Below are 12825 nucleotides of genomic sequence, written 5' to 3'. Positions count from 1 at the left end.
CCTCCATATAATTGATCCTCCATAAAGTTACATAATCCACCCTTATAAATTCTTACAATCAGTATTATCTATATAGGATATATTATTCGCTATCTGCCACCCATCACTTACTCAGTTGCCGTTATACTTAATCACTAGGTCTCTCATATTCTTCAGGTAATGTAATACCTGATCTGCCATATCTTAATACATAGGTCCAGGTCATATATTATACTAGGCGAGTCTTGATACTGCAAATACTATATCTAGTCTAGTAATAATAGCTATATACTAAATTAACCTGATTTTTTGCTGGTACCTTTTAACTTCTTGCTTACTTAACTTATTATGATAAATAGGTAGTTCCTCCTAGCTGATCAGTACCACAACCGACTGCCTAGGTTCTTTATTATCTGCTAGCTTAAAGATCTTATCAATATAGGATACTTATGATAGCTATAGCTTCTTTTATGCTCAGTTTTGGATCATATAGATACTAAGGAACCACTTAATTGGGTCTCCACCAGTTAGCTTATATATGGTCCTAAGATCAGACATGATCTGGTGGGCCTTCTGCTATAGATACCTTAGATATAGCAGTATGATGTTATCTACAAAGAAGAAAGTAATAATCTGGCTATTAATTATTATATATAGTTCCTAAGGTACCTTTTGGAAACCTATTTCTTTAAACATTTAGGTTAGGTCTCTCTACTATAGTAATGGCGACTTATATAGACCATATATCACCTTCTTCAGGCGATAAACCGTTCCTAGCCGTACACAGCCTTCTGGTGGATATATAAATATAGTTCAGTCTAGACTTACATTCATAAATATATTTATAGTATCCATCTAAGCAGTCTCTAGATCATACTTTACCATTATAGCTATCAGAACTTGAAATAATCGTGCCGCCAATATAGCTATATATATATCTTCTACTGTCTTTAATTCTATATCACCTTAAATTACTAGTCTTACTTTAAACTTGGCTAGCCAACTATCCTAATTAGGTTTATAACTGTATATTTATATACTGCCTAGCTTCACGCTATCCTTTACTGAGTCTTTCAGCACCTCAATGAAGCTATCTGCCTGCTAGTGAGTCTACAGGTGTTCAGCTTCTGCTCGCTGAAATTCTTCTGTAAATCAGTATCTAAGCATCTCTTATCAGTTTCTTGGTATAGGTGGTAGATCCTTGATTAATGGAGTCTAGGCATCTAAGGTCTCTTAATCCTCAGCATCATCCTAAGTGAGTATAGCTATTCTTAAGGCGATATCTTTCTTACCCATTATCCACCTAGCATAAAAGCTTCCTTAGAAGGTATTATACTTAATATACTTAAATACTTACTCAGCCTTATTCTCTCCTTCTATATTATAGATTATAGGTGTGGTACTTTCTGAATTAGCGACTAATAGTATATTTTAGCTAAAAATACTTCCTTCACTACTAACTGATTCACTTAGTTATATCTATTATAGTCCAGCTATCAGTTAACTTAGCGGGTCTGAATCCTTGGTATTTATATCTGATAGTACCTGATCTACTTAGCCATTAGGTAGTTGCCAGATACTATTAAAGATATCTTAATTAGGTATCCTAATCTCCTTAATAATATTATTAAGCTCTTACTTAATTTATAGGTTAAGCTTCTTAATCTTGCTATTAAAGAATTAAGACTTATTAAAGATCACATCTCGGACCAGCTTGATCTTGTTAGAGTAGGGTATCCAGATTTGATAAATATTTAAGGCAGTATACCTAATTAGGTACCTAATATCCACCTTTAGATTAAGCTTATAAAACAGCTTATGTGTCTTCTTCCGCATGTCTGTGATTATAATATATACCTTGCATCCATATGCACGCATATAGCTAATAGATGGTTTAATCCAGTCTCCTTACAGTCCAAGGTTGATCCTTTATATATTATATATCAGTTTATATAGAGTCATCTATTGGTTCTGAGCTCTTGAAAGGCGATTATAGATATAACATACTACTTCGATATATATAGGCCAGTGTTCCTTAAGCAGGTTCGCATAGATCCTTATAATTCGAGCCATCTCACCAATTACACCCCCTAAGCGTTCTGCTAGGCCATTCTGTACCTGTGTGTTTGGTATAGAAGGCTCAAATTTAATATCCTAAGCTTAAAACTATATCTGAATAATATCTACTATAAGTTTATTATTACTATATATTTTGCATTATTTAATCTTAAACTAGATTCAGATATAATAGTATATATTAATTAGGACTTCTAAGATTAATTATGTACTGTCTGTTATCAGCATATATAGTATAGTAAATCCTGAGTCTCTATATATAATTAGTAGGTATCTTGAATAGATCCTATATCCTTATATAGGGTGCATATCCACTGAGACCTCGTCAAATAGATATGCTGGTGGTGCTTCTGGTTCTGCCCTTAATATCTATATACTTATCTTTGATAGTGCATATGCCTCACATTTAGCTATTACCGGACCCTGAATCTTTGCATTCCAGGTTACTGTCTTAAGTCGCTTAAGTACTTATATACCTGCATGACCCATCTAAAAGTGCTATAAATATCCTTCTATTATTAAAACTAGTCGCGTGTTCCCCTGATATTAGGTCTTGAATACTATATATTGAGTACCCTCTAGTTGGTCCTTATAAGGATGGAATTTATAGATTATGAACTGGTCATGTTTGTCAGCTACCCTATAGATACTTAATCTATTTACCTGTTAAAGCATTATTCTATAGCTGTTAAAGTAGATACCTACACTTATCAGCTTTCTTAGTAATGCTAAATTTGTTGGTATATCTGGGTAGTAAGCCACTCCCTTTAAACTAAGATACTTACTATTATATATAGGTATTCTTATAGTACTATAGCCTTTAATCTTAATATAACCTCCACCCCTAAGAAGGTACTTTAGCTTGCTTAGCTGGTGGTAATCTATTAGATACTTAAGATTATTGGCTATATAGTCTGTACTAGCTAAGTCCAGTAGTACTACTTATCTCAGACCTTGGGCTGGTGAGACCATAAAGCTCATACCTATTCTATATCTAGGCTAAGGCTGTACAGTTAGTTACCTATCTGCCCTACTATCTTTAACTAATTTTAGTACTTTACACTTATTATTAGGTAGTATAGGTATTCTAAGTCTCTTTAATTCTCTGATAACCCTTTCAGTTTTCTTATTTCAAAGCCAGATACTTTATCTAAACTCTAATAGCTTCCATTCTTCTAACCTCTTCTTTAGGTTAATAAAGAAATAGCCTTTAAATATATAACCTTTTAGGTTACACCCCTAATAACTACCAATAGTGCCTGATTAGTATCTTTTTATTTCATTCCTACCCGCCTTAGTATAAGGTCTTGATAGCAGATCTTTAGATTAATCAGGTCCTTCAGATTTAGCCTCAGCAGCTATAGATATAAATACTCCATACCTTACTCCAGATTAGGCAGGTCTTATAGAATACCAAATACTATACTTTAATTAAATAGCCTATATTATATCATAGTAGGTCTTAAGATCACTATTTCCAGCTGTAGTCTGGAGGATCTGAGTTACTATACTCAGGACCAGATTACCAACTGCAGCCAGTAGGTTACTTAACTACTGCTTATAGTCTAGTATATATAGTAGGTCAACTGCTTCAGCTTGAAGCATTACCTCCTACTATTTAGATACCTAAGATATAATTATCTTTGCTATTACCGGCATCCTAATTACAGTATTATACGCCTCCCTTATATATTATTTTTATAGAGCTGGATCACCTTAATAGACATCTCACAATTTCTAAACTTATATATAGAGCAGGTCTTTTATCTTTAAGTATAGTTTGGCTGTATTATTATATATCTATTAGATAATCTGAGCTGCTTCTATATATTCTTGTTCTTTAGCTTTAAATTTAGGTAGGTCCTTACAAGTGAAGATCTCCAGGTCAAACCTGAATTCCTCTCTCTCTTTATTTATGAGGTTATATTGGACTCAATTATACTTAGGCGGCTTAACCTGCTCCTCCTCTACCCTGCTAACCATTATAATATAAATAACTAAGTAGGCTAACTCAATTAGTTCCTCTATATTAAGGATTAATATAGCTAGTGGATTGGTTAAGTCTAGGTTTATAAATTTTATCCATAGTATAGGTATAACTATCCCTTCTAGTTGTCATGGGGTCACCCCTATGACACGTGATTGGCACCATCCTGTTGCCTGTCTGATTAAAGCAGTACCGATATCAGCTAACATGACCTAATATAACCTAACATTACCTAACATTAGCTAACTGGACTCCTGAACTAAACTGACTTCCTAATTCGATTTCACCGCGCGCGCGCCTAAATCCTAATTAGGAAAGGTATAATAAGGCCCCCTTTATATTCTTAGTAAAAATTATTTTCGGGCCTTCCCTTCTTTATACAACATCTTGATTATTATATAATACTTTAGTATAGTATAACTAAATAGATAATTAATAGCCTTATTAGTTTACCTTATATAATAACTTAAGCAGATCACTTCTAGTGGTCCTATAATACTATATTATATTAACCATCCTCACCAGCCATAATAACGGAACTGGAGGTGATTATCCATACTATACAGGAATAGATGACTGCATAAATTCATGCCCTATAAGAAGCTCTTGCGCAATAGAATCAGGCAGTACTCGCTCTGAGTAAAGAGATAGCCACCCTTAAGTTAGCTCCTGGCTCCCCCCCTAAAATCGCTCTTACTACTCCTAATACTAGTAACTAATAATAAATAGATATACTTATTAAGTCTATAAATAGCTCCAGGCTTACTCTACAGAAGGAACCCCTAGTTACTTAAATATAATTATTAGAGAGACTTCCAGATATTACTAAGTTTACAGGTAGATACAGTTAGCTAGTGGAATAGAAGACTACTCTAATAAATAAACTCTTAGATAACTCTAACTACTACCCCAGTAAATTAACTAAACTAACCTATATATAATCTTATATTTTGGGGGAACCAGCAGTTACACTAGGCTGCCTTAGCTATAATTTCCCAACCTTATAATTACTGATTACCTGGCTTAACTAATAATATAGGGACCTAAATAAGTAAGTTAATGCTAAATTAAAGCTTTATAATTTCTATTAAGGGAGCCGCCCCTTTTAGAAATTTTTCACTGAATTCAGGACTTTGACAAGTAAAGCAGGAGCCGCCAAAGGAGCTTAGTATATGCTCCTAAAGGGTGCTATCAGCCCCAAATTATAGCGCCTGATAATTACTTAACCTAAACCAAAGTATTTAATAGATTATATAAATCTGGTAGCCAGGATTAATAAGTAGCTATGTTTCATTAATAATAATTCTCGCTCAGCCCCTAAACAACTAATTTAGCCCCGCTAATACCCTAATATAATAAATATAAATATCTTAGGCTATACTCTAGCAGGCTCGGCCGAACGAGAGCGCTGCTGTAGAGAAGGGCTATACTATAAATATAGTTCTAATAAATATATCTCACCTAGCTACAAGATACCTATCCTAAGCCGCCCTGAAAGTCCTAAATGCTCTAAAAGTATTAATATTATCTTCTTATATACCTATTCCCCTACCTGTTATAATAACCCCCGCTATACCTATAACTCTTAATCCAGCTCTGTCTTATCCAGAGGGTCTAACTGATTAAAAGGACGGTCCCAGAATTAAGTTATATTTTAGGACCACGCCCTATATTACTATTTATTAACCTTACTAAACTAAGCCTCTTAAATAACTGGAAACACCAAATTACTATCTCAGCCAGACTAAGGCAGGGCGCCATGCTAGCGACTGCCTATAGAATAGTAGACTCAGGTACTATAGGAAAGGGGTTTATAAGTAGTGACTTTATGTATAGATATAGCCTAAGACAAATAAGATTAGAATAATATATTAACCTAAATACTTTTAATGGATCCTAAACTGTCTCTATAAGGGTTACCTACTTAATAACTCTCTAGATGACTATTAATAATCACTGTAAAGTAATTACTTTTTACTTAATAACTCTAAGTAAATATAACTTTATTCTTAACTAGCCCTAAAACTATAAGCACTATATATAGATAGACTATAAATACAATAAGTTATGGTTTACAACCCTGGCATACCATAACCACTTCGTGGTCAAACAATAACCAGAATCACCTAAACCCGATAGCCCCCTAACTGCCCCTGAAAAGGCCCCAGTAAAGGCTTTACTGAACCGCCCTAATACACTACCACAATAGTATAATTAGTAATATAAACTATAGATAATATAATTTATAGTCTAAGCTCCTGACCCCCTAGACGAGCCCTTCCCTATAGATAACCTAGACTTAGAAGGGAATCTACCCTCTAATATCATAATGGACATCTGCATAATTAAAGCGGTCCCCTTTACCTAACTTATAAGAAGGCGTAACACTAAAATTTTTATAGTCTTATTAACTGATATCAAAAAGGCCCTTATAGATAAGAAATATATTAACCCAAAGATGAAACTGCCACGCGACTACTAGGACTCCCTAGAATTGTTCTTACGCAAAAAAGTAGACAAACTCCCAGAATACTGCCTATATAATTATTAGATTAAGCTGATTCCTAGGGCAAAACCTACCTATAAACCATTATATATAATATCCTACTATAAGCTACTAACTCTATATAAATATCTAACTAAAAACCTTACCAAAGGATTTATCTGACCTAGTTTATCACCTATATCTTCCCCAGTAATCTTTATAAGGAAGCTAGGAGATAGCCTTTACTTCTATATTAACTACTAAAAACTTAATAAAATCATAGTTAAAAACCACTACCTAATCCCTTTGATTTAAGAAATATTAAACTACCTTAGTAAAGCCAAATATTTTATAAAATTAAATATTATTTTAGCTTTCAACCAAATCCGAATCACACCTAGTTATAAATATTTAATAGCTTTCCACACTCACAAAGGCCTATTTAAGTATTTAATAATACCCTTTAATCTAGCTAATACCCCTAATATATTCTAACACTATATAAATAATATCCTATACCTATTCCTAGACACTTTCTACACCACATATATCAATAATATCCTTATATATAGTAATAATTTAAAGGAATATAAGAAACATATATAACTAATACTAAAGGTACTAGAGACTACAGGCCTCCAGTTTAATATTAATAAGTGTGAGTTCTATTAACAAGAAATAAAATACCTGGGCCTAATCCTGACCATAAACAGTATTAAAATAAATCTTAAGAAAATCTCTGCTATCCTAGACTGGGAAGCCCCCTAGAATATTAAGGATATTTATAAGTTCCTAGGCTTCGCAAACTTTTACCGCTATTTTATCAATAATTTCTTAATACTAGCCACCCCACTTATCTAGCTTACTTAAAAGGATATCCCCTTCCTCTAGATAACCGCCTGCTAGAAAGCCTTTAACTACTTAAAGATGGCCTTTACTATAATACCTATCTTATAACACTTCAACCCCTCACTACCCTATATAGTAGAGACAGACTCCTCTAACTACTACTTAGGAGGGGTACTATTATAAGAGGATAGTAAAGAAGTCCTTCACCCTATTACTTATTTCTTAAAAAGACTAAGCCTAGCTAAATATAACTATAAAATTTATAATAAGGAGTTACTAGCTATTATCTAATACTTTAAATAGTAGCAACCTAAACTAGAAGGAGTAGTATATCCTATAAAGGTACTAAGTAACTATAAGAACCTATAATACTTCTACACTATAAAACAGTTTAGCTATAGATAAGCTTAATAGTTAGAGTACCTATTATACTTTAATTTTAGAATTATATATTAATCAGATACCTAAGGCTAAAAATTTAATACCCTAATATAACACTCTTAGGACCAGCCTATTTAAGAGGAGGCCTGCTGTTTTCGTCAGCAAATACTACTATAACTAGAAATCTTTAACTTTAGGCTAATAAAGATAGACTGGTTAATTAAGTAGATCATTAAGAAAGAGTATACTAATAATAAATTTATTACTAAGGTCCATTACTAACTCAGTAAGGGCGAGCGCAAATCAAAACTAATTACTCTGGCTAAGTACGAGGTTATTAATAACCACCTATATTATAGAGGCTGAATAATAATCCCTAACAATAATAAACTAAAGATTAAACTACTTTGATATATATATAACTCTCCTATTAGGAGCTATCTTAGTTACTTCTAGACTCTGGAACTTCTATCACGCCATTATTATTAGCCAAAGATATATGAATCAGTAAGATATTTTGTAGCCTCCTATCACATCTGCTCATAAGTAAAAGCCTAGAGGACTACCTATACTGGTATACTGAAGCCCCTACCTATACCTAAATAGTACTAGTATAATGTTTCAATTAACTTCATAATTAAACTACTTATATCCAATAGTAATATAAATATTATAGTAATAGTAGATCACCTATCTAAATAGTAATACTTTATTAGATATTCTAAGATCTCAGCGCCTATAGTCACCTAACTATTCCTCCATTATATATGGAAACTCTATAGCTTACCAGACATAATTATATCAGACTAGGAAAGCATATTTATATTACTCTTTTAGAGATACCTATATAAATACCTCCGTATCAACGCCCGCCTATTAACTACCTACTATCCTGAAATAGACGGCCAAACTAAACGCGCAAATAGGGAAATAAAGCAGTACCTCTAAAGCTTTATAGATTATATATAAAATAATTAGGATAACTGGCTACCTATAGCAGAATTTACTACTAATAATAGCTAAAATAAGATAATAGGAATAACACTATTCCTGGTAAACACTAGCCAGCACCCACAAATAGGTTTTAAGCCACCTTTTAATAGCCTATAGTCTCTAACAATCAGCAATATTGACCGCTTTGTAAACCAGATATATAAACTAAACTAATACCTATATAACAAAATAGCCTGGGCCCAGGCTATCTATACTAAAAAGGCTAATTATAATAAGTAAATAGGACCTAACTATCAGGTAGGCGATCAGGTTTAGCTAAACTTAAAGAATATATACAGCCACCACCTAACTAAGAAACTGGACTAGAAGAATGCAGGCCTATATAAGATTAAAAAAAAAGTATTACCCTATATATATAAATTAAAGCTACCCAGCTCAGTATATATATAACCTATAATTAATATATCAAACCTAATACCATTAACTAGCTATAAACCACTACCCGGCTAGTAGTAGGAGCCACCACCCCTAATTAAGATTAATAGAGAAGACAAATATCTAGTTAAATAGATCCTAGATACATAAATCTGCCACTACTAACTACAGTTCCTGGTCAAATAGCATAAATATAATAATCCAGATAATAACATCTAAGAACCTAAGAATACTCTACTTAAAATAGTAGCTCTTATTAAATATAAAGCATAAAATATATCCTATATTAAATAATTATAATATAAGTTCTAAGATTATAATAGCCTGACCTGAACCTGAATAACTAAGCCTGAATACCTAAACCTAAATAATTAAACCTAAGTACCTGAATCTGAATAACTAAGCCTAAATACCTAAACCTAAGTAACTAAACCTAAGCGCCTGAATTTAAACAACCAGGCCCGAACACCTGAACCGGAATATCTGATAATCTAGACCTGAACACCTAAGCTTAAACTCCCGGAACTCCCTCCCTAGGCCCCTCTCTAGAGGCTTTGCTGGCTAGGAGGGGGGTACTATTATAAGGTTACCCTTATAATATATAATTAATACTATCTTATTACCTATCTAATTAAAGTAGCACCAATATTAGTTAATATAACCTAATATAACCTAATATTACCTAATATTAGCTAACTAGACTCCTAAACTAAACTAACTTCCTAATTTAATTTTACCGCGCGTATACCTAAATCCCAATTAGGAAAGATATAATAAAGCCCCCTTTATATTCTTAGTAAGAACTACTTTCGGGCCTTCCCTTCTTCATGCAATGTCTTGATTATTATATAATACTTTAGTATAGTATAACTAAATAGATAGTTAATAGCCTTATTAGTTTACCTCACGTGATAACTTAAGCAGATCACTTCTAGTGGTCCCGTGACACTAGTTATTTAATCCACTTATTCTAATCATCCTAAGTCTTAAGGATAACTAGCTATTCCTTCACTTTGATGGTATTCACTATATCTACTATAATTTATATGATAATTATTAGGAACTTATTCAACTTAGTTAACTGCCTAATTAATAGATAAGTTGAATATAATATAATTGCTTTAAGTTTTTGCTTTTATAAAGTGTTGATAAGCTTAAGATCTGGTATCTTTACTTAGGTTATATTTATATATTAGTAGTTATTATTATTGCTTTAGCAGTATACTGCTTAATAATTATACAGGTCTTTTTAGGCTCATCCTACAGGTCGTGCATGCTGCTATATCTTCTCACTTTATATAGTACTATATTAGTTGCTAACTGGGCTTATAACTATTAATGTCTGTGCGGAAGATTATGGGAGCGATGAATGGTGCATAAGTAAAATCATAAACCTGCTTAGTTCATTATATACTATCTTAACTGATGGATTATATAGTTATTCTCCTGTCCCTTACCCCTGGCTCTCCTCTCTTATCTAGCCAGCGTTTGCTTATGTCACGTGATACTTGGTATGTGCTTAGAATGACAAGTCGGTACTGGGAAAGTATTCCTAACAGTATGTGAGGAACGGAGTAGGAACATACGCACGGTACGGCTGCGCTCAGGCCGCGGGTCACGTGCTCCAGGGGGAAGCAGTATTTAAGTTACGCACAGTGTCCACCTTAGTTTAACTCCTTAGTTGTCAGTTTTGATACTAATCTATATTTATTGCTCCCCATCCTGATATTACGCTTACATTCACCCCTTATAATTCTGATGACTCTTTGCCAAAATAAAGGCATAGGCCCGGTATTAGGATATCAGAATAACTGCGTAATGATGGTGTCTCTATGCCCACTATTAAACCAGAACCCTCATTATTAATACTATTAATTGATGAGCAAATCAGAGAACTAAAGAAAAGAGAAGCAGACCTTTAAAGAAAGATCTAACTTAAAGAGCTAAAAGAGAGAGTGGTATAAATAGAGGCTATAATTAAAGAGTAGTTAACTTATAATACCCCTACTATAATTAAAGATAGCTAACTAAAAAATACTAATATTAAAACCCCTGAACCAACGCCACCAAGCACTCTACCTTAAGGGAAGGACATCCACCCAAAGGACCTTCTAGAATATAAAGGAAAAATACTGCGGGAATATACCGACTGGATTGACTGCACTATAAATGTGTTTTAACTGGCATCTAGGAGATTCATATAAAAAAGTATTTGGGTGGCCTAGGCCCAATAATTTCTTATAAGCTCCTTAAGGACAACTTGGTCTGACTATACTAGAAATAAAGAAGATAAGCTGAGTATATGGGAAGAACTTATAATATTCCTATTTAACAAACTTAAAGATCTAGGAAACCGTAAGCTAAGCATCTATATAGCACACGCTCAAGCGACCTAAAGGAAAGGCTAAACTATAGCTGACTTTAAAGCATACCTTACCTCCTTAGAAGCTTAGATAACCACTATATAGACAGAGAAGGAGAAATGCAACAACCTTATTATAAAACTTAGATTAGATTTATAGTATTATCTAGTAAGCCTACTAATAATACCAGAGACGTGTAGTGGCATTGTAATACTACTCACAAGGTAAGAGAAAATTAAGAAGAAAATGGAGATAGAGATAGCGAATATGGGCTTAAAACAAAAGTTTGGCGACAGTAATATATTCCCTAAGTGTAATTAAAGTAGGGAACCAGTAAATCCAAAATATAAGTTAAAAGACCCTGAACTATCCACTAATAAAAAAAAAGAGTTGAAAATAAGATATTATAAGTATGATAAGTTCAGATATATAGCGCGAGACTATCGTAAGCCAAAGGGAGAAACAACTGATAAAGGAAAAGCGTTAGGGTCACATTAATCTCTACATATATAACCTGTACAGAACTTAAAGCTGTAGGAAAAGTAATTAACATAAGTAGGATAATCAAGGGCCCCACTAACAGTAAGAATATCAAAATTATATTGGATTTAGGAGCTGATGTCAGCCTGATAATACTAAGACTTATAGAGGAGCTTAACCTCCCAGAAGCAGATATACGCATGCCTCACCTGCGTTGGGGGGGTGTTACAGATATTGACTGCTTTAGGATATATAAAATCAAACTATATTTACAAGATATAAATAAAGTTAAGAAGACTATACCAGTAATTGTATTTACAGTAGACCAAGGGCAATCATATATTATCCTAGGTATACCTACTATAAAGCAACAAGATATTCTCCTTAATATAGGACAGGAGAAGTGGTACTTTAGAGACACAGTACCAATAGTACGCATGATAAGCGTAGAGGAAGAGATTAATAAAGATAAGTACTATAGTATACTCCTCCTAAGTATAGAGCTAAAGAAGGCGCAAGCGGAACACACACTACTTAATAAATTATAAGATTTTATAAATATCTTTGAAAAAGAAGCTATAATAATATTACTAAGCTATAAGGGTACAGACTATATAATTAAGATGACAGCAGAACTACTGCATTATCTGATCTACTATATATCAGTAAAGGAGCTTAAGGCTCTCAGAGAATATCTCAGCAAGGCACTATAGAATGGGTGGATAAGGCCCTCCACGAGCCCTGCAGGCGCACCCGTTCTGTTCGTGCTAAAGAAGAATAGCGAGCTACACCTGTGCGTAGACTACAGAGGCCTTAATAAGGTTACTATTAAGAAT

Source organism: Verruconis gallopava (assembly GCF_000836295.1).
Source record: "Verruconis gallopava strain CBS 43764 unplaced genomic scaffold supercont1.34, whole genome shotgun sequence".
In the NCBI taxonomy this organism is placed as follows: Eukaryota; Fungi; Ascomycota; class Dothideomycetes; order Venturiales; family Sympoventuriaceae; genus Verruconis; species Verruconis gallopava.
Note: the sequence above shows the minus strand (reverse complement) of the source record.